Raw genomic sequence first — 24,328 nt, forward strand, 5'->3', positions numbered from 1 at the left:
TTTTGTCTATGTTCTGTGTTTGGGCACATTTTATGTTACTTTGTGCTGTCATTTTGGACCGGAATAAAAAGTGTGCCTGTTCACTACACTCTGCTCTCCTGCACCTGACTTCGCCTCTGATACACACTCCTAACACATGCAGAGATCATCCGTTCACCTACTCTGTATCTCACAAAGACACGGCGGTTGGAACCAAAAATTTCAAATTTGGACTCATCAGACCAAAGGACAGATTTTCACCGGTCTAATGTACATTGCTCATGTTTCTTGGCCCAAGCAAGTCTCTTCTTATTATTGGTGTCCTTTAGTAGTGCTTTCTTTGTAGCAATTCAACCATAAAGGCCTGATTCACGTGATAAGTGCAGTGTCCTCTGAACAGTTGATGTTGAGATGTGTCTGTTAATTGAACTCTGTGAAGCATTCATTTGGGCTGCAATCTGAGGTGCAGTTAACTCTAATGAATGTATCCTCTGCAGCAGAGGTAACTCTGGGTCTTCCTTTATTGTGGCGGTCCTCACGAGAGCCAGTTTCATCATAGCGCTTGATGGTTTTCGCGACTGCACTTATCACATTTCAGGTTTGAAGACCCAAATACAGACTGTGTTGAAGTAACAATGTTTATTACAGCAACAGAGGCAGGCAAACGACAGGTCAAGGCAGGCAGGGGTCGATAATCCAGAGTAGTGGGGCAAAGGTACAGGACAGCAGGCAGGCTCAGGGTCAGGCAGAGTGGTCAGGCAGGTGGGTTCAGAGTCAGGACGGGCAAGGGTCAAAACCAGGAGGGTGAGAAAAAGAGACTAGGGAAAAGCAGGAGCTGAGACAAAACGCTGGTATAAGAGAACACAGGTATAAGTACCCAGGGGATAATGGGGAAGATGGGAGACACCTGGAGTGGGGTGGAGACAAGCACAAGGACAGGTGAAAAACAGATCAGGGCGTGACAGCACATGAAGAAACTTTAAGTTCTTGAAATTTTCCTGGATTGACTGACCTTCTTGTCTTAAAGTAATGATGGACTGTCGTTTCTCTTTGCTTATTTGAGCTGTTCTTGCCATAATATGGATTTGGTCTTTTACCAAATATCTTCTGTATACCACCCCTACCTTGTCACAACCCAAATGATTGGCTCAAACACATTAAGAAGGAAAGAAATTCTACAAATTAACTTTTAACAAGGCACACCTGTTAATTTAAATCCATTCCAGGTGACTACCTCATGAAGCTGGTTGAGATAATGCTAAGTGTGCAAAGCTGTCATCAAGGCATAGGGTGGCTACTTTAAAGAATCTCAAATATTTTGGACAACCAAATTAAAGCCAAAATGATTGATGAAATCAAAGTGTTTCAGCTGTATGGCGATTTTCGATTCATAACTTATATTTTACCGGTACTACCAGTAGTAGCAGGCCAACCGATAACACCAAGACGGAATGCTTTTGAAGTGATAATGCGCCGCCGAGAACATGTCCAGCGAAGTACATCGCACACACACACTTCGTGCCGATCAGCAGCTCCACAATGATGTGATCGACTGTCTCTCCAAGGTGGGGGCTTTTCGTGGCAGCCAGACGAGACAATCAAAGGAGGATGTGGTGAGCAAAGTTACAGGGCTCAAACTTGCTCTATAGATTTGATGCTTCTAATTGTGCACGTTAAAAACAAAAACAAACATTTGGTGATGATAGGCTATACTCTATGGCTGGATTCATGTATTTTTGCCAATGCTACATTAATTTGGCAGACCTAACTTGATTGACTCTCTTTCTACAAGGCATAGTCTATGAGAGGCCTAATCATATTTGAATTAATATTTTGTTAACGCCTAGGCTATAGAGATGCAGTCAGGTAATGAACACATTATTATACATCAACATTTTAATCTGATTACAATTATTTATTGTCCATCATTCTTGAATTAAATTTTTTTTGTCTACTCTATTTCCCTATACATCACATTAAATTACGAGATTGGCTTGCACTTTTTCCATTAATTTGACCCAATTCAAATGATTGCCCTTTATTAATGGCATATTTTTTCCTAGAAAGGGTAGTCTATGAAAGGCCTTTATATTTGTATTGTCTTCATTTGTTAATGCCTTGTTAGGCTATTTCCCAATCATTTTTGAATATATCATTCTATTATATATCCTATGTGAACAATGTTCATTATTGTTAATTGATTTTTTAATAATCTGATAATCAGGATGAAATATAATATTTCTCCTATTTTTCATGTCCATATAGCCTGGACATCCGTTACCCGATTATCAAAAGCACTCTGGTATATGGACCTCCATCTAGAGAAGTTTAAAGAGGGAGGCTTAGCCATACCAGACAGATTCCTGCAATTAAACACAAGGCCTTGGATCCACCAACAGGTACCAGGAAACACGACACAAGGCACCAAAACTAAGTCAGAATCAGCTTCATTGCAGTCAGCTGTCTATTTCAATATCTCAGCCCTGGACACAATGGAATCACTTCACAGGTATTTTAATGAATGTATTGTGTCATTTTTCTATATCAATTAAGTTTGTGGCGCACTACTACCCCTTGTAGATTCATGTCAAACACAGTGTCTGGTATTGTAAAATGTCACCATTTATTCAGGGAATGTAAAACGTGCAAGCTTTATGTTTTAAACCTCTCAACCTAAACTGCCTGTATTCCTTGTTCACATTAGATCTCAGAGAAGATGTGCTGCGTCTAACAGAGTCCATAGTAGCTGAAGCATCCCACTGGGAGAAGGTGAATCAAGCAATGACCAGACGTCACCAACAGCCCACTCCCCTACGTACACCAGAGTCTGATGTTTTATGCTACACTGTGAGCATCATGTGGACCGGTCAGCCCCCAGTACAGCACTCTGTTACAAGCTTTGGATAAAGTGCCCCAATTACAGCCCCCTCTTTCTACTGGACTTTGCTGCTGAAGATAGATTCCCAAGGAAATGGATTGACAACTTGAAACTTCCATTGACTTTCACTGTATACAAGTATGCCTGTGGTAACCACCTAGGCACTCTGACATTCATATGGAAGGTATCCTCACATAGCAATGGTGTTCATGAGACCAGGCAAGCTTCTGTCATCTCCACACTGAGAAAAGAAATACCAACATACCCCACACTAGAGCAATGCAAAAAACATTCATGAACAAATACACACACGCTGCAAAGTGAACAGCTACTTCCCGAGAGAAATGTATCAGTTTCTGACAGATGACAAGAGTTAAGCAAACGATGATGAACAGGGCCTACTTGATAAGAGAGTATCCTTGTTCCTCCTTGATGTTGATGACCCAGACCTGATCATGGATTTAAGGAAGCTGAATGGCAAACCACAATCCTAATTTCAGCCCTTTTGGGATGAAGTACAGAAGTATTTTAACGAATACACAGCTCATGTCAATGATTGCAGACATGAGGCGGCAGGTAACCTAGTGGTTAGAGCATTGGACTAGTAACCATCATGGTCACCTAATAATCCCCAGTTTACAATTGGCTCATTCATCCCCCTCCTCTCCCCTGTAACTATTCCCCAGGTCGTTGCTGCAAATGAGAACGTGTTCTCAGTCAACTTACCTGGTAAAATAATGGTAAAATAAAAAATAAGTAAATAAAACCGAAAGGTTCCAAGATCAAATCCCCGAGCTGACAAGGTAAAAATCGGTCATTCTGCCCCTGAACAAGGCAGTTAACCCACTGTTCCTAGGCTGTCATTGAAAATAAGAATTTGTCTGCTCCAGTACACAGGAAGGTTTGACCTCAAGTTCATGGTCCAGTCACGGATGATAAGAAAGGAACATCAAGACTCAAAGTTTGGAACTACATTAAAACAGTTTGCCTGCTGGTGGCAGAAGGACAGTGAAATGTTATGTGTGGATGATAAGGCAATCATCCCTGTCCAGCCTATAGGGACCTGTAACAGAGGCAAACATCCAAGCATTGCTCCTGTGAGTGGGCAAGTTCTAGCAGCTGCTGACCATGATTATCACATCAGTGGACTTGTACCATCTGTCATGTTGATCCCAGCATCTCCATCTAGTTCATTCTATGATGGGAAAGTTCACTGTCAAGGACAAGGTTTCCTAGCCATCCAGCCCCCTTCGACATAGTTGAAAAATCTCAGCATCCTCAGTGAATAGAACTACGGTGAAGATGATGTGTCTCTCAACAAGTCAATATTGAGCATTCAATCTGATTGTGGGCCAGACCACAGAACAACAAATGCCTCTGTTCAAGCACGCCACACACTCAAACCCACAAATGCTGATGCTCCAGATTCTCAACTAGTCTAAAGGCGGCCAGTTTTATTGCTTCTTTAATCAGGACAACAGTTTTCAGCTGTGCAAACATAATTGCAAAAGGGTTTTCTAATGATCAATTAGCCTTTTAAAATGATAAACTTAGATTAGCTAACACAATGTGCCATTGGAACACAGGAGTGATGGTGTTGTAGCAAATCATTGAGGAGAGCTGAGCATTAAATACGAGTAGGTCTAGTTGCTAGGATGAAGTAGCAAGGACATGCACATTAAGAGAAGATGACACCCAGGCTATACTCTATTTTTGAAAGAGTACATTAACCAAGACCACACGTACATTTATGACAGCTGGACATACTATGGTCAGCAGGATACAGGAAGAAAGATGGAAGCAAGATAACTGATGACTAACACGTAAAACATAAGCATGCAATGCATAGATTATTTTAGGACGTGAAAAGGGTTCTGTCGTCGTTATAACCTAACCAAAAACAGATATGAGCGTTAGTGGGCGTGAACAAGCAAGCTCTGAGATGGAAAGATAATCATAGAGAAAAGTCAAGGGAAGCTATTTTCATATAGAGGGAGGGGACTCTATATGTTATGCAAAGACAGAATCCTATAAAGGCAGGACTCTGTAATATGAGAATTTAGTCTCTTTCCATGGAGGGGCTCGGCTTTGCTACTTTGTATTAAAGTCTTTATTGAATTCACAAGTTCTTGTAAGAGTGTTATATTTCTGAGATGATTCTCCACGACAATGGTTGCTGATAATGGGCCTCTGTACGGCTATGTAGATATTCCTTTAAAAGAAAAATGTGCCGTTTCCAGCTACAATAGTCATTTATAACATTAACAATGTCTACACTGTATTTCTGATCAATTTGATGTTATTTTAATGGACCAAAAAAAAAGTGCTTTTCTTTCAAAAACAAGGACATTTCTAAGTGACCCCAAACTTTTGAACGATTGTGTATATCAGAGATCACTTTTTTGATCAGGAATAACGAAACTGTCACAAGTTATACTTTAGTGCGTTTCATTTCTCATGGTTATAACAACATTGTAACATCTGCATTCTTTTTAAGAAAAATAGTGTAGGTTTTCACATGGAATAATATAACTCTTGAATCTCACACTAGGCCTAGAGCTCGCACAGGTGCATAGGACAATGTGGTAAAGTACTGTTATTCCTTATCCACTTAATGTTTTCATTTATAAAAAACAAAAATAAAACACTTGCTCGCCTCACTTTTCTGTGGGAAAAATCCATTAAACGGTTAATTAATTTTGTCTGGTATCACCTCCCCGATTCGGCTCGTACCTGGCTCGAACTCGGGACCTCTGCTTTGATAACACACGTGGCCTCCCTCCTTGACAACATTCCAACGGTTTGAGCCACCCAAAAGGTACCGATTGGATGGCTCCACCCGCAACATTTCAAGCTAGCTGTGAAGTGAGCTTACGGTATGTACTTAACTCCGTTACATGGGCTCACAATGAATCAGTGAATGAAAGAGTCAGACATGTTTTCCGTCAGCAGTATTGTTTAAAACCCTGAACATCTAGGAAAGTCTAAGGCTGTGTTGTTGGTTGGCCTGTTTTCCATTCTCTCTGCATGGGCGGGATGTCTGTGATCCAATACTGAAACAGGGACACAACTGCAGTGGCATCACCTGGAAAGAGAAGACACAAACGTTACATTACAGTTTGATTGCAATCAGGAATAGTGGGTGGTTAAACGTTAGTTATTTAATGAGGTCATTACTGCTGTTCCATAGCGTTGAGGACAAGTAAACTAGTTATCCTAGGCTAAATCCAGTATTGTACTGCCAGTGTACTCCTGTCACCTACAGTACCCCCTGTTTCCTAACAGCTTCCCTTACCCCCTGGGCTATGGCTTTTATCTGACTGTTCCGTTCAAGCAAAAATTAAAAGGAGATTCCATTCAGCCGGTGCATGAAAGTCATTAAATAAAACTGGCAGCAGACGTCCTCCCTGAGCCAGAGGTGTTGGGTGAAACAGTGAAATATAAGCTGTGGGATATTCTTTAGTGCTGCCCCTATGGTGAATTGATTCCTCCTCTCTCTGTTCTGAAAAGAAGCTCCAGTGAACTGTAAAAAGACTTGAAGGACTTTAAAACAGGCTAAACCAACAGCACACGGCAGGCTTACTGGGCTAAAGCATTGGTGGCCAGAAGCAGCTGGTTTTATTCCACTGGTGGCCAATTCCATTTGTGTTTAGCTAGATGAATACCCCACTTTGCATTTGCCACCTAAAACATTTATAGTACCCCATTGACATTCTGTTAAATGGAAATTTACTTCTAGCAAAAAATAACAAGGAGGAATATTTTGCCGCTCCGACACAATATACAGGTGGGAATAGATTTGTTTTAACAGACTAAATGGTTATTAGACTTCTTTATTTCCCCTTTAAATGACTAATTAAGTTTCAGGGAAATACACAAAGCATGTTCACATCTGGAGAGCAGGTGGAGGGACCAGCAAGAATACACTGTGTGGTTTGAGTCTAAAGTGAGTCTATTGTTGGAACTGATCACTGGTTTGGACTGGAGCCTGTTTTCCTCCTCAGCGTTGCCTTAGCGACGAGAATGGAAAGAGGAGCGTCACTATTGCCACCTGCTCAACCGTGCCCTGAATCCCCTGGACAGGACAGTCATATAACACTCCAGAATAGTACACTCTTCCCCAGGGACAGCCAAGTATCCACTGATCCTATTAGTCATTAGGGCTGGGAATTGCCAGGGACCTCACGATACAATATTGGCAATACTATATGTATTGCGATTTGATACTGCGATTTCATGTTCCAAACATATTGGTCTGCTGCAGAGAGACAAGAGACCATGCTCAGTCATGGAAATAAAAGTGCTGTAAACATGTTGGCTCAGGTACAGCCAACTAGCTCTAAGTAACGCAAAGAATATACAAAAAAATATATATAATATCATCCAAAAATAATATCGCAATATGTAACTATCGATTTTCCCTCCCATCACTATTAGTAGGGTGTCTAATCAAAAACGCATCTTTTGACCAATGGATAAAATAATAAGTTAATTGTGTAGATGCCCCTCTATGAAAACCAATGGTCCAAACCTCATGTCTCTATCGTAATCTGTTCAAAAGTTTTGGCGTTTTTACCCTTGTAGGATGGCCAAAATTAGGGTGAATAATTCAATGGAGGCCAGAGGGAACAAGTTGTCAAATATGAGGAAAATAGCATCGTGTCAGCTAGGCTGAATGCTGTGCGGAAATTGAGGCAAACTGACAGTCTCACTGTTGAACTCGTCCCCCTTTCTTCTCGAATCCAGAGGACATAAAACAATATTGAGGTAAGCTATATATCGATTTTGAGACATGACATGATATTTTAGTATACGCTTTTCATATTAAATGCGAAATTCCTGTTATTTTTCAAAGATATCACATAAACAAGCAGATCTCTGAAATGTCAACGGAGCACTGAGCGTACAGCAAGCTTTAAAAAAAAAACAACTTTATGTTAATTTAGCTTTTTGCGACTCGGGGAAACAACTTTGCAGACTACCACCACAACATGTAAAATCCTCAAAAGTCACTGCGAGAAAGCGTTGCCACTACTGTATGTAAACAGAGCTCGGTGCTTATTATCGGAAGTATTAGGTTACGAAATCCGACTTTTTTAATATAATGTTCCACTGAACAATTCAGAACATGAAAATCATATTTGTCTTGGTAAAATGTACTTTATAACTTCTAGGCTACCCACCAAAGTGTGGGCAGAGTGGGTGGACAACATACTATTAGACAGATTTGACCCAAATACACACCTGAGGCCATCTCATTCACAATTTCTAGATCTGTACAAAGTGTGGTCTCCTGGCAGCTCTTGAGTGAAACTCCAGGTGAATGAATGGCAGGAGACGCTGATGATTTTCAAACTGGTTAGTGTTTGGATAGGTGAGAGCATGCATGTATAGGTAAGTGATAGTATGGACAGGTGTGGTCTGGTATTTAAGGACAGGTGAGGGCTGATACTGACCGGTGACTGTATGCATGTGTACGTGAATGGCGAGCTCAGACAAACGCAGGTTAATCCAGGCGAGGTAAAACCAGATAAGACTACTCACCAGTAGACATGGTAGAGCTGTTCTGGAGCTCCTGCAGATCCTTTGCCATCCTTGCTGTGTCCTGTTGCTGCACCAGGGACTAGAGGCTGTGGAGCTGGGCAAAAACAGCAGGGGGGAATGTTCCATTGTACAGGCTGGTCAGAAGGCCCTCCACTACCAGATGAACCTGCTTGGTAGTGGAGTAAGTATACTATTACTCCACCAACCATTATAAGCTCCGTTGCTGAATGGGCCTGTGTCTAATCACCTGGTCTATCTCTAGACTGAGGTGCATTAAAGGAACAGGAGCATCTGGCCCCTTTAACTGAACTACTGTGGACATTTCCAGAGGTCTTCCTCCTTAGCCTTCCACAGTAATTCACCAACAGAGAAACCTTAATCCCTGGAACCAATGGGATTCTTTGGACTGACTGACTGTCTGTCTAGTCCTCCAGAGGCAAGTCAAGGAGGGATTATGACAGACCAGATGACTGAGCCTGTCCATTACATTTGAGCATGATGAAGTAAACCCAAACCTCTACACCTCGATTCCTAAATCTCTCAAGGTCCTCAAGTTGTTATAGGCTAGTGATTAATGAGATGTGCTTTCACTTTCAATTTGCGTGTGCTCTGCACAGTGCTGTTCAAATTATTTATTTTCTGCCAATCCGAAAGCTATAAAATGAACTATGCTTCAGCACTTTTGGCCAGCTCTTAGGAAGACTGAAACACAGCTTAGGCTATATGTGACCGTATCTGGGTTGATTAGCAGCCCTGGTACGTCACACTCACAATCAGACACGTAGATCTTGTGTGGTCCTGAGGAAGATTATCACTTCAGCTGCTCTTCTCTGCCTCATCTCTTCCCCCCCCCTCCGCTCCCCCTCGCTCTCGAAGGTGAACTCGAGCTGCAGCACGGGGCACCAGACCCAGAGACAAGAGCTTCTGTTGATGACGTTGCGTCCTCCTCTTCTAGTTGAGCCACACTCCTTCCTCCATGGGGGTCCCCAGGGTTGGATTCTGTAACCTGGCCCGCTCCGTCCACCACTGTCCCACCTCCAGGAGCTATAGTTCCCATTTCTTTTTCTTCTTCCTCCATCGTCTTCTTCTACCTCTTCATCTTTGTTGGACTCATGAGTGTTCTCAACTGAAGGGAACAAGAAAAAGTGAGCGCTTTTTAACTTTCATGACTTTCACAAACTAGTGGCTAATCACTTAAAGCTGGAATCCTCAATTGTAAAACTGCCATGTCCTTTTGCGATATTAGAACAACAAAGTTACTGCAAACAACGAACACAGTTTTTCCCCCTCGGACATCATTGCATGCAGCTGCATATATAGTGCAATTTGTTTTACTACCATGCAATACGCTCCCCAGCTCTGCTTCGCCAACAAAAACAACGGCTATGGCGCTGTTTCCCTATATTGCGGATTCCAATGCAGCCGTTTTAGATCAATACATATCTTACTGTAATAGTTTTCCATTTAAAATTGACAAAAATGGCTTTCTAGCAAAAAAACGATTTCTCAAGCAGAATTTAACTATTATTATTGGTCTATTATCAAATGTTCCGCTTGGTGACGTCAGCAGGCAAGCAGAAACTCACGTCCATGCAAACCTTCTGATTAGAAGGTCCTGTGTAGATTGTATTTTAAACCAGCAACTATCAGAAAATAACATTGATTTGGCAGCAGGTAGCCTAGAGGTTAGAGCGTTGGATTAGTAACCGAAAGGTTTCAAGATCGAATCCCCAGGTCGACAAGGTAAAAATCTGTCATTCTGCCACTGAACAAGGCAGTTAACCCACTGTTCCTAGGCCGTCATTGAAAATAAGAATTTGTTCTTAAGTGACCTGCCTAGTTAAATAAAGGAAAATAAAATGTCACATTGTTGCCATGTTAGTTTCATCAGCTGTTGTACAATATGATACAAAACACAGGAAAAACATTTTGACTGCCCTGGGCCTTTAAGGCAAGAATCCCATTTGGTTGTAGTACTGTAAGTCCCTGTGATCCAAATTCATCAAAAGTACCCATTTCATCGCACTTGGAATGAGCCACCTTCAACACCATGTCTACCCGGCCTTTAACGCAAGACTTTGTTTATTTTGTAACAGATCAAGCTAATTCAGCAAGCATATTCAGCCAAGCTGCACCCCTTGGATGACCCTACCTATAGACCTCTCTGTAGCTGGGGGGCTGGATCGATGCTCCAGGATGGGTGGATATCCACTGTCCAGGATCACAGAGCACAAATCTGACCGAATCGCCTGTGGTAAAGATGGGGCCTTCCCACACACAGCAGAGAGTGGAGGTTTTTCCCTAGGGTAACTGGTGGGTAGAGAGGCTGTCTGGAAATCAGCAACTCAACCACAGTCTATAGACTCCAGCACCACTACTGCAGAGCGTAAATGCACACACTGTTAGGTGGGCGGCACACACACAAACACTCTTTCTCTAGGCTTTCAGCAGTGTTGATAGCTTACCGGTCTGAAGGGGAAGCAACTACCATATGGGCAGCTGTGCAGAGACAGAGAAAGTGGCATTTTAAGTATCTTAAAAAACATTTGACTTATTTATCCATTTTCAGCTGAGAAAGGAAACTGCGCAAATACCAAGCTGGCAAATTATTATTCACAGCATTTACATAAAACTAATCATAAAAACCATGTACAGTGCATTTGGAAAGTATTCAAACCCCTTGACCTTTTCCACATTTTGTTATGTTACAGCCTTTCTAAAATTGACAAAAACATTTTTTCCATCAATCGACACACTATACCCCATAATGACGAATTTAAAACAGGTTTTTAGAAATGTTGGCTAATTTATTAAAAATTAAAAAACAGATACCTTATTTACATAAGTATTTAGACCCTTTGTGATAAGACTCGAAATTGATCTCAGGTGCATCCTGTTTTCATTGATCATCCTTGAGCTGTTTCTACAACTTGATTGTAGTCCACCTATGATAAATTCAATTGCGTGGACATGATTTGGAAAGGTACACACCTGTCTATATAAGCTCCCACAGTTGACAGTCCGTGTTAGAGAAAAAAACCAAGCCATGAGGTCGAAGGAATTGTCCGTAGAGCTCCGAGACAGGATTGTGTCGAGACACAGATCTGGGGAAATGTACCGAAACATTTCTGCAGCATCGAAGATCCCCAAGAACAATAGCCTCCATCATTCCTAAATGGAAGACGTTTGGAACCACCAAGACAAACTGAGCAATCGGGGGAGAAGGGCCTTGCTCAGGACCTCAGACTGGGGAAAAGATTCACCTTCCAACAGGACAACGACCCTAATCACACAGCCAAGACAACGCATCTTGGAGTGGCTTCGGGACAAGTCTCTGAATGTCCTCGAGTGGCCCAGCCAAAGCCCGGACTGATCCCAATTGAACATCTCTGGAAAGACTTGAAAATAGCTGTGCAGTGAATCTCCCCATTGAACCTGACAGAGCTTGAGAGGATCTGCAGAGAAGTATGGGAGAAACTCCCAAAATACAGGTGTGCCAAGCTTGTAGCATCATACCCAAAAAGACATCGAGGCTGTAATCGCTGCCAAAGGTGGTTCAACAAAGTACTGAGTAAAGGGTCTGAATACCTACCTGTTTTTGCTTTGTCACTTTGTCATTATGGGGTATTGTGTTTTAAATACATTTTTGAATAAGGCTGTAATGTAACAAAATGTGGAAAAAGTCAAGGGGTCTGAATACTTTCTGAATGCACTGTAGGAAGCGATTTGCTGTTGGAGGTAATATGTAAATTATGCGGCAGATATGGGGCTAAGTGGACATGGGCTCGATAATAGACACTTAATGCAGCAAGGTCCAGCTCAATCAATCGTGGTTAAAAGACACAGGCTGTCCTGTAGAATGAAGACGGACGTGTGGTACATTCACACGCACGCATAGTATTAGTCATGAAAAAAAAATGGTCTGTTTAAAAGGGAAACAGGTGAACTGCAGTCATCTAAGGAATGTGAGTCACACTGCTCCCTCTAGTGTCTAAGTGATCCAGAAACAACATTGTAATGTTGACAGGAGGGATGAATAGTAAGGTCATCCAAGGTCTCTCTGATGAGTAAATCTAAACCACTGCTAAAATATCATTCTTGGCTGAGTTGGTCCCTCACTTTACACATTTTGACGGTCTAAGAACTCCAAGGCCTTGTGGGAGGTTGAAGGAATTAGGCTTTTGGAAACAAATTCCTTGTGACATGCATAGACACACAGGCCCAAAACTTCTCACCAACTAGCGGGCACTGTGCAGCCCAAATACAATGCAGTAGAGTTGCTATTAACTAGGCAAATAGCAGTAGACATTGCTCTTACAGTGTCAAATTATTCAGTCACTTGAGTATTGCTGAGCTTCTCCCCATGCCTCTTTACTTGTTTTTGGTGTGTATACTGTTCATTGAGATTTTCCCATAAGTGGGCCCTTTCAAATATGCAATATACATGATGACTTCATTCCTTGCTTAGATGTTAATAAAAAAAGAGAGAAGAACTGCATCATGCGTATACGCCCAGCTGCTCTACATGGAAGTACTTTCAGCCATTATTCAAAATAGACATCTGCCACGGTAAATGTTAAGACTTTGAAGAAACAACAAAAAAAAAAAATGTATGACTATGAGGCTGTCATGGTGCTCTTTGCTTTCTCCATGGTAACAAATATTTAAAGCGGTAGGCATACTGTACCTGCAAGCGTACTGTAGCACAGAGCCACAGACACAAACATCTACTCGAAACCACTCTACTACTCCATGTGTACTACTACAAGATTAGGCCTATCCTGTAATTGCTAACCTCTACTACTTCTAAAATAGTGCTGCTTGTCAGAAAAATGGAATGGCCAAGCATTAAAGGTGCAATACGAAGAAATCGCTCTGCCATTTCCTGGTTACAAAAATGTGAATAGTTCGCCAAATTTCAGTTTGTGACAAAACAAGCAATACAGTGTAGAGAATCATTGTACCATGTAAACTGCTGTGAAATATATTTTTAATAAAGAAAAATATTGTGTTTTCAGCTTGTGTACAAAACCGAAAGACGCAAGAACAAAACTTAACGGGAAGCATAGAAATAGCACACATAGAACTGATCTACCGGTTCTTAGACTTGCTTTAATGAGAATGATAGATCTATAACTCATATTTAAAAATAATAATAATAATATTAAAAAAGTAAAAAATATTAATAGGCCTAAATTGCTGACTCGGTCTAAACCATTGTAACGTGCAAATATAGCTGAATTGAGTATGCCTTGATGTCATAAATTCTTGAGCTGCTAGAAAAACATATCTTCCAATTAATTAACACAATTGCTGCAGAGAGCTTGTAAAGTGTAAATACTAGTACAACCCATTCTGTGTATTCTTTGGCTATTCTCTAATGGCAACTACTAATCTCATCAGTTTCAGCCAGGTAGCCTAAACCCCCTACCTCTCCAGCAGGCAGACGGTGAGTGAGTGAAATGGACTGGAGTAGGACGGCTTAGAGCAGCTTGTTCATTCAGTTGTTTCGTGATGCCAGGGAAACCTCCACTAAACACATCTACTGTACTTGGTTACATCTCAGTCTACTGATCACATAACAAAAAAAATATACGTTCTATGGTAAATCAATGTCAACTGTTGAGCATAAATGGTTTAATTGAGTGCCCACATAAGCCATTTACACTGAGATAATCAACCCATATCTGTAATAATAACCATAACATTTGACCTCGAGAACACACTGAGCAACAGCATCAACCATTTTATTTAACCTTTATTTAACTAGGCAAGTCATTTAAGAACAAATTCTTATTTACAATGACAGCTTACCCTAGCCAAACCCGAACCCGGACGACGCTGGGCCAATTGTGCACCGCCCTATGGGACTCTCAATCACGGCCGGTTGCGATACAGCCTGGAATCGAACCAGGATCTGTCGTGATGCGCCACTCGGGAGCCCCTAACTGGCTGGTCTAATCCATGTGGCACAGATCCCATCTCAATGCATGGGGTACACTCTGCATAACCATCTAACAACTAAGATCATTGTTAAAAATATTTGTTCCTGCTTTTCCCCCACAACTAGACTGGAAAAGACAATCAAGGAGAGTGATAGTAACACTGAGCACTGAGCCGAACTGGGGAACCTACTATCGAGAGGCCTCGATAGTAAATCCCTTGCTTTACGGAGCATCTCTGTCCCCACAGACAGTCCATAAATGTAAGATTATAGCCCTCTTACCAACTCCACAGTATTTATGCATGCTGGCTGAAGGCGTGACAGATCCCTCTGCACTCGTCTTGTAGTCTGCAGGGGGAGCTAGGACTGTGTATACTCGTCTGCCTGGCTGGGGATAGTGTTATCCCTCTATCTCCTGAGACACAGAGCAAATGAGAAAGAAAGAACATTAGCTATACTGTAAGTACTGGTAGTTGGTTTGGAGGTGTTTGTAGCTATATCATTTCCTGAGTGTGACACCAACTTAGATGGGAGTAATAAAAAGCAGGTGATGTCTCACTCAGCTCCGGAAACAATATTTATTTCAAATCAAATTTTATTTGTTACATGTGCCGAATACAACAGGTGTAGACCGTACAGTGAAATGCTTACTTACAAGCCCTTAAACAACAATGCAGTTTTAACAAAAGTTTGTGATAAGTAAAAAACAAGAAACAAAAAGTTACAAATAATTAAAGAGCAGCAGTAAAATAACAATAGCGAGGCTATATACTTGGGGTACCGGTACAGAGTCAATGTACAGAGGCACTGGTTAGTCGAGGTGATTGAGGTAATATGTACATATATGTAGGTAGAGTTATTAAAGTGACTATACATAGTTAATAAACAGAGAAAAGCAGCAGCGTAAAAGAGTGGTGGTGGGGGGGGGGGGGGGGGGGGGGAGACGATGCAAATAGTCTGGGTAGCCATTTGATTAGCTGTTCAGGAGTCTTATGGCCTGGGGGTAGAAGCTGTTGAGAAGCCTTTTGGACCGAGACTTGGCGCTCCGGTACTGCTTGCCGTGCGGTTGCAGAGAGAACAGTCTACAGTTGAAAGTGTAGTTTACATACACTTATGTTGGAGTCATTAAAATAAAATGTTCAAATTTCTTGTTAACAAACTATAGTTTTGGCAAGTCGGTTAGGACATCTACATTGTGCATGACACAAGTAATTTTCCCAACAATTGTTTACAAATAGATTATTTCACTTATAATTCCTGTATCATAATTCCAGTGGGTCAGAAGTTTACATACACTAAGTTGACTGTGCCTTTAAACAGCTTGGAAAATTCCAGAAAATGATCATGGAGCTAGAAGCTTCTTATAGTCTAATTGACATCATTTGAGTCAATTGGTGGTGTACCTTTGGATATATTTCAAGGCCGACCTTCAAACTCAGTGCCTCTTTGCTTGACAAAATGGGAAAACCAAAAGAAATCAGCCAAGACCTCAGAAAAGAAATTGTAGACCTCCACAAGTCTGGTTCATCCTTGGGAGCAATTTCCAAATGCCTGAAGGTACCACGTTCATCTGTACAAACAATAGTACGTAAGTATAAACACCATGGAACCACGCAGCCATCATACCGCTCAGGAAGGAGACGAGTTGTGTCTCCTAGAGATGAACGTACTTTGGTGCGACAAGTGCAAATCAATCCCAGAACAACAGCAAAGGACCTTGTGAAGATGCTGCAGGAAACAGGTACAAAAGTATCTAAATCCACAGTAAAACGAGTCCTACATAGTCATAACCTGAAAGGCCGCTCAGCAAGGAAGAAGCCGCTGCTCCAAAACCGCCATAAAAAAGCCAGACTACGGTTTGCAACTGGACATGGAGACAAAGATCGTACATTTTGGAGAAATGTCCTCTGGTCTGATGAAACAAAAATAGAACTGTTTGGCCATAATGACCATCGTTATGTTTGGAGGAAAAAGGGGGAGGCTTGCAAACCATCGTTATGTTTGGAGGAAAAAGGGGGAGTCTTGCAAGCTGAAGAACATCACAACCGTGAAGCACGGGGGTGGCAGCATCATGTTGTGGGAGTGCTTTGCTGCAGGAGGGACTGTTGCACTTCACAAAATAGATGGCATCATGAGATAGGAAAATGATGTGGATATATTGAAGCAACATCTCAAGACATCAGTCAGGAAGTTAAAGCTTGGTCGCAAATGGGTCTTCCAAACGGACAATGACCCCAAGCATACTTCCAAAGTTGTGGCAAAATGGCTTAAGGACAACAAAGTCAAGGTATTGGAGTGGCCATCGCAAAGCCCTGACCTCATTCCTATAGAACATTTGTGGGCAGAACTGAAAAAGTGTGTGCGAGCAAGGAGGCCTAAAAACCTGATTCAGTTACAACAGCTCTGTCAAAAGGAATGGGCCAAAATTCACCCAACTTATTGTGGGAAGCTTGTGGAAGGCTACCTGAAACGTTTGACCCAAGTTAAACAATTTAAAAGGCAATGCTACCAAATACTAATTGAGTGTATGTCAACTTCTGACCCACTGGGAATGTGATGAAAGAAATAAAAGCTGAAATAAATAATTCTCTACTATTATTTTGACATTTCACATTCTTCAAATAAAGAGGGGATCCTAACGGACATAAGACAGGGAATTTTTACTTGGATTGAATGTCAGGAATTGTGAAAAACTGAGTTAAAATGTATTTGGCTAAGGTGTATGTAAACTTCCGACTTAAACTGTATGACCTGACTTGGGTGGCTGTATTCATTGACAATTTTCAGGGCCTTCCTCTGACAATGCCTGGTGTAGAGGTCCTGGATGGCAGGAAGCTTGGCCCCAGTGATGTACTGGGCTGTACGCACTACCCTCTGTAGTGCCTTGGGGTCAGAGGCCGAGCAGTTGCCATACCAGGCATTGATGCAACCAGTCAGGGTGCTCTCGATGGTGCAGCTGTAGAACATTTTGAGGATCTGAGGACCTGTGCAAATCTTTTCAGTCTCCTGAGGGGGAATAGGTGTTGTCGTGCCCACTTCACGGCTGTCTTGGTGTGTTTGGACCATGATAGTTTGTTGGTGATGTGGATACCAAGGAACTTGAAGCTCTCAACCTGTTCCACTACAGCCCTATCAATGAGAATGGGGGCAGGCTTCGTGCTCCTATTCTTGTAGTCTACAATCATCTCCTTTATCCTGATCACGTTGAGGGAGAGGTTGCTGTCCTGGCACCACACGGCCAGGTCTCTGACCTCCTCCCTATAGGCTGTCTCATCGTTGTCGGTGATCAGGCCTACCACTGTTGTGTCATCAGCTAACTTAATAATGGTGTTGGAGTCGTGCCTGGCCATGCAGTCACGAGTGAACAGGAAGTACAGCAGGGGACTGAGCACGCACCCTGGGGGCCCCCGTGTTGAGGATCAGCATGGAGGATGTTTTTTACCTACCCTTAGCACCTGGGGGGGGGGGGGGGGGGGGGGGGGGGTCAGGAAGTACAGGATCCAGTTGCAGAAGCAGGTGTTTAGTCCCAGGGGCATTGGCTTAGTGATGAGCTTTGAGGGCACTATGGTGTTGAACGCTGAGCTGTAGTCAATTAATAGCATTATCACATAGGTGTTCCTTTTGTCCAGGTGGGAAAGGGCAGTGTGGAGTGCAATAGAGTTTGCATCACCTGTGGATCTGTTGGGGCGGTATGCAAATTGGAGTGGGTCTATATTTTCTGGGATAATGATGTTGATGTGGGCCATGACCAGCCTTTCAAAGCACTTCATGGCTACAGACGTGAATGCTACGCGTCAGTAGTCATTTATCCAGGTTACCTTAGTGTTCTTGGGCACAAGGACTATGTTGGTCTGCTTGAAACATGTTGGTATTACAGACTCCGACAGGGAGAGGTTGAAAATGTCAGTGAAGACACTTGCTAGTTGGTCAGTGCATGCTCGCAGTACACGTCCTGGTAATCCGTCTGGCCCTGCGGCATTGTGAATGTTGACCTGTTTAAAGGGCTTACTTACATTGGCTACGGAGAGCGTGATCACAGTCGTCCGGAACAGCTGATGCTCTCATGCAATTTTCAGTGTTACTTGCATCGAAGCAAGCATAGAAGTAATTTAGCTCATCTGGTAGGCTCATGTCATTGGGAAGCTCGCGGCTGTAATAGTTTGCAAGCCATGCCACATCCGACGAGCTTCAGAGCCGGTGTAGTACGATTCGATCATTGTCCTGTATTGACGCTTTGCCTGTTTGATGGTTTGTCGGATGGCATAGCAGGATTTCTTACAAGCTTCCGGGTTAGAGTCCCGCTCCTTGATAGCGGCAGCTCTACCCTTTAGCTCAGTGCGGATGTTGCCTGTAATCCATGGCTTCTGGTTGGAGTATGTATGTACATACACTGTGGGTACGATGTCGTCAATGCAATTATTGATGAAGCCAGTGACTGTTGTGGTGTACTTCTCAATGCCATCGGAAGAATCACGGAACATATTCCATTCTGTGCTAGCAAAACAGTCCTGTAGCTTAGCATCTGCTTCATCTGACCACTTTTTTATTGACCACGCAGGTGCTTCCTGCTTTAGTTTTTGCTTGTAAGCAGAAATCAGGAGGATAGAATTAGGGTCAGATTTGCCAAATGAAGGGCGAGGGAGAGCTTTGTACACGTCTCTGTGTGTGGAATAAAGGTGGTCTCGAGTGTTTTTCCCTCTGGTTGCACATTTAACATGCTGATAGAAAGTAGGTAAAACGGATTTAAGTTTCCTTGCATTAAAGTTCCCGGCCACTAGGAACGCCACCTCTGGATGAGCGTTTTCCTGTTTGCTTATGGCCGTATACAGCTCATTGAGTGCGGTCTTAGTGCCAGCATCGGTTTGTGGTGGTAAATAGACAGCTACAAAGAATATAGATGAAAACTCTTGGTAAATAGTCTCTCATGATAAGCTGTAGACCACACTATCACAGGCGAGCAAAACCTTGAGACATCCTTAGATATCATGCACCAGCTGTTGTTTACAAATATACATAGACCGCCACCCCTTGTCTTACCAGAGGCTGCTGGTCTAACCTGCCGATACGGTGTATAACCCGCCAGCTGTATGTTATTCATGTCGTCATTCAGCCATGACTCGATGAAACATAAGATTTTACAGTTTTTAATGTCCCGCTGGTAGGATATACGTGCTTGTAGTTTGTCTATTTTATTATCCAAAGATTGTACGCTGGCTAACAGGACCGATGGTAAAGGAAAATTACCCACTCACCGCCGGATCCTTACAAGGCACCCTGACCTTCGTCCTCGATATCGCCGTCTCTTTCTCTTTCTCCTCTTGACAGAGATAAGAATAATTTGAGAATAACTTGTATATTGTAATATGAAACTCTACTTACCAGTGATAGTGCCCTCCTCCTCTAGGCCTACTTTTTGTTTCACAGTGGTCTCAGCGAGTGGAGAGCTGGATTCTTTCGCAGGCCTGGGAGGTAAGGTACAGCCTCTGAAGAACCTTAGACTGGAATACTGAAACAAAGTTAACTAACATTCTTAAAGGTGCTACACATATATTTTTTTTTTGCATAGTAATGTCTAATATACCTGGTGCTAATAGTGGAATGATAGTGTTTCACAACATTACTTAACTGCCACTGTTGTGATTGGCTAAGATATTTGCCTATTGATCTCTCCCTTCAGGGGCGGCTTCTATTGTAAAAAAATATATATAATCTTATGTGTAGCATCTTTTAACTTTTATTTCACTTTGCTGTCCATGTCAAGTACAAGCCATAGGCTTCAAATAAAAATGTAGTTAATGGACAAATGGTGGGGAAAATCATCACAACAGCAGCTGATAGATTAAAGTAAAACAGACAGTAAGCATAAACACTTGATTAAAATCAGAAGATTACAATAAAAGGAATACAATGTATCCAATGATGTATACATCTATGAATGTATTACAAAAACACGCGGAATTGACAGGGCATGATGCCACTTGCGTTTGACAGTGAAATGCGCGAGGTGAGTAGCTGCCTTGCTAGCAGGATAGCTAGCTAGTACAAACTTGTAAAACCAGCTAATGTTAGCTAACGGTACGTCTGACGTTAGAAGCGAAATTGACTTACCTTGTTTCCTATGTGCCATATCACTAGAATTAACTCGAATGCACCATTAAACAAACCTGTGATGAACGCTAAAGCTATCAGCTAGATAGCTCGTTAGCATAGCCATCTACCCTGCTAGTGAGTGTTTTGCAGCTTTTAAGAACTTCTGGAATGACACTCCATCATTTGTATCATTGCATTGACTAAGCATGCCCCGTTACCACTGAAATCATTTAGCCAAATATCATTGTGTGTGTGTGTGCACAGCGGTGAAAGAAAAAAACAAGCAAGCTGGAGCGCAGACCTCACTTAGCTATCCACACGAGAATGGAACCAAAGACGGTATAGTTTAGAAACGGATAGAAATTCAACTGCCTGCATCAGTGGCCCTGCCAGACAGTGGCTCCCTATATCCTGATCAACAGCTCCCCCTCTGGTCGCATCCAGTAATATCAACTCCATTGACATGCGCAAACTAAGCCAGATGTGAAAAAGGGTTTGAAAGCAGCGCATGGAAACCGCGATGTGAATATCAAATAGGTAGGTACCCATAGCTCAGCATCAGGACCAGAGTGAGCCTAGTTTGGAATGGGCGCACCCTCTAAACTTCGCTGGAAACCTCAGCATGTGAACGGGATTTGAGGAGGAATTACATACTGTAGAATGTCAGCTCTGAAGAAGGTAACATAATTTTTTATAATCTACCCCTCATGTCATAGTTATACCCTATTCGAAAAGTCTAAGGGTGTCGGATTAGCAACGTTGGCAGCACATGGATTTCAGTGTGTTTGAATAGTCAGTGATTTTAGCATAGTGATAGATTAAGTGTTCAGTTTGGAAATGGGTGGGTCTCAGCATCTTACTTTCAAATACATTTGTTCTGTATGGCTGATCAGTCTTATGTAAATCCACTGTTTAAGAATTTTGATAGATGATTTTGGTAGAAAAGATCATTCATTACTTTTTAGTTAGCTGCAATTATTAATTCCCCCCTGCATCTTTCCTAGAAAGATTCTCATTGGAATGATTTTGCACTGTGGTGCACCTGACATGCTTTTGTACACAAACACACCACTGTTCTCTCTGGCTGCTGCTGCATACATGCACAACTTTGTCCCGGAAGAGAAGAGTGAGAGATGGGAACTTTCTAGGCAAAAAACTGCATTTTTTTGTGAGATGTAAACCTCTGAAATGTATCTTTCACAGTGCATCTCATCTCACACACTTCTGTGTGCAGCCGGCAGACATGCAATGTGCTGCTGCTATCTGTCTGTGTGGACTATGTTCAGTGGAAGCAGTGGTGCTGGTTAGTAGTGGGTACCGCTTGCCTTGCATGCTTTGAAGGGAGAGCTCGGTTCAGCTAGGGAAGGGAGGCAGGCAGCCGTGTTTGAATAGTCAGTTTCTCTGTCTGTGAGGAGCTGAGAGGAAACCTGGGTAAACATGTTATGTAATGATCGGGTGTTGAGGACACTGTGAGAGAAGCCAAGTATTCAACAAGACTATCTGGGACAATAATAATCAACTAGTACACTGTGCATTTATTTATTTGTGGCCAAAGAGCAATAGCAGCAAGACTAGATGTATTCCCGTGAAGGGTGTATAGAGTCTGTGAATTAGGTTACATCACTTGGGCTGCGGCTGGCGTATAGATACAGTATGATGTGCTATTGTCAGGTATGATGATGATGAGTCAAATGCCACAGTAGTTAGGATTCACAATTTGCAGATGCAATGATTGATGCCAAACAAAAATGCTGTTATTGTGAGCAAAATTGTGCTTTTGAACACCACGGGAAGAAGTGCTGTAAAATTCCTGGTATACCATTGGCAGAGTACAATACATTATCTGGTTTCACAGAGACCGCATATAGGCTAGTGGTTGACAGAGTTCCCACTGGGCTCAGATGTCAGTTAAACGTCTAGTTTTGATTTACATTGGTTGAGTTGTCAACTAATGTGAAAGGAACAAAAAATGTCTGGATCATTGGATTTAGTTTAAAAGTTGGATGAAAAAAATATGTAATTCCCTTATGTTGATTACTTTTTGCAAATCAGTTTACGACATTGATTCAACATCGTATTGAATTATTTTGTTGAACTAATGTGGAAACAACATTGATTCAACCAGTTTTTTCCCAGTAGGTTGTAAATATTCCACATACATCATAGGTGTTTTTATTTAACTAGGCAAGTCAGCTATGAACTAATTCTTATTTAGAATGGTTAACTGCCTTGTTCAGGGGTAGAACAACAGATTTTTACCTTGTCAGCTCGGGGATTCAATCTAGCAACCTTTAGGTTACTGGCCTAACACTCTAACCACTAGGCTACCTGCCACCCCTAAAAAGGTCAACATTGTAATTTGCATGTAATCACTCTCCTAAAAGCTGAATGGCACATTGCGATCCCTCAAACCTCATATTTCCTAAACGGTTCAAATACGCTACACCCTGCCTCTTCAATAATACAAAGAGATTGTCCGTATTTTTAGCCCATAGTTGCCAACGCATCTTTCTTCAATGACAACCAGCTGTGCGGCAGAAACTTTGTGGTAGATTCCTGTGTGTTTCTCTCTGGATGAGGAACAGAGAGGATCGCCACAGTCGCTTACATGGAAACTGCATTTCTTACCATGTGGAAGCAAACTGAGGGCACGTCAATTGCAAAGTGTTCTGTGTTCATTTATTATGCAAGCGTGTGTGAGAGATAGTGGTTTGGCAAAGCCCTGTCGTGACAGCCAGGAGGAAAGCAGTGTGTAATGAAATGAAGTGAATGGAAGAGGGGGGCGGACCTAGTGTCGAATGAGCAGGGAGTTATCAAGATTGGCAACTGTAAATGATTAGCATGTGTTTGTGTGGTATTGTACGTGTGTGTGTGTGCGTTCGTGTGTGCGTAAGGGCTGGGCTCAATTCAGAATTGAATTGAGAATGCCTCATGAATTCCAATGAAATGAATGCATTTTAATTTAATTTTAATTTAAGTACTTAACAGGATACAGAATTGCAATTAGAATTTGCATGAAAGGATATATAATTGATATCAGTGAAATTCAATGAAATTAAAATGTCTCTTCTATTCTATATTAGGTGTAGTCTATACAAAGATTAATCTTGTACATTAAACATCATATGTCGTTATATACAGAAAGTATTCAGACTCCTTGACTTTTCCAACATTTTGTTGCATTACAGCCGTATTCTAAAAAAAATTTTTTTTGTCAATTTACTTAGCAATCTACACATAGTACCCCATTACGAAAAAGCGAAAACAGGTTTTTAGAAATATTTGCAAATTTATAAAATATTAAAAACAGAAATACATATTTACATAAGTATTCAGACCCTTTGCTATGAGACTCGAAATTGAGTTCAGGTACATCCTGCTTCCACTGATCATTCTTGAGATTGGACATGATTTGGAAAGGCACACATGTCTATATAAGGTCCCACGGTTGACAGTGCATGTTAGAGCAAAAACTAAGTCATGAGGTCGAAGGAATTGTCCGTAGAGCTCCAAGACAGGATTGTGTCGAGGCACAGATCTGAGGAAGGGTACCAAAAAATGTCTTTAGCATTGAAGGTTCCCAAGAACACAGTGGCCTCCATCATTCTTAAATGGAAGAAGTTTGGAACCACCGTGACTCTTCATAGAGCTGGCCGCCCGGCCAAACTGATAGCCACTCTGACCTTCCAGAAACCCAATCATCTCTGCAGCACTCCACCAATCAGGCCTTTATGGTAGAGTGGCCAGACGGAAGCCACTCCTCAGTAAAAGGCAGTACGCTTGGAGTTTGCCAAAAGGCACCTAAAAGACTCTCAGACCGTGAGAAACATTATTTAACTCTTTGGCCTGAAGGCGTGACGTCTGGAGGAAACCTGGCACCATCCCTACGGTGA

At 42.0% G+C, this 24,328-nt stretch overlaps 1 long non-coding RNA gene across 2 annotated transcripts; it reads right to left on the reverse strand.

Annotated features, from left to right (window-relative positions):
• Positions 1-603: 603 nt before the first annotated feature.
• Positions 604-20,852, reverse strand: LOC129812687 (uncharacterized). 2 transcript variants are annotated; one of them, XR_008753045.1, is made up of 5 exons: positions 20,454-20,852; positions 19,725-19,851; positions 14,628-14,760; positions 8,402-9,527; positions 604-5,942 (listed from the first exon to the last, which is right to left on the reverse strand). It is a non-coding gene; the product is annotated as an uncharacterized LOC129812687 (long non-coding RNA). The 2 variants fall into 2 exon arrangements; XR_008753046.1 differs by having other exon boundaries at positions 20,737-20,850.
• Between the last annotated feature and the right edge of the window lie 3,476 nt (positions 20,853-24,328).

This window comes from Salvelinus fontinalis, chromosome 16 (assembly GCF_029448725.1).
Source record: "Salvelinus fontinalis isolate EN_2023a chromosome 16, ASM2944872v1, whole genome shotgun sequence".
In the NCBI taxonomy this organism is placed as follows: domain Eukaryota; kingdom Metazoa; phylum Chordata; class Actinopteri; order Salmoniformes; family Salmonidae; genus Salvelinus; species Salvelinus fontinalis.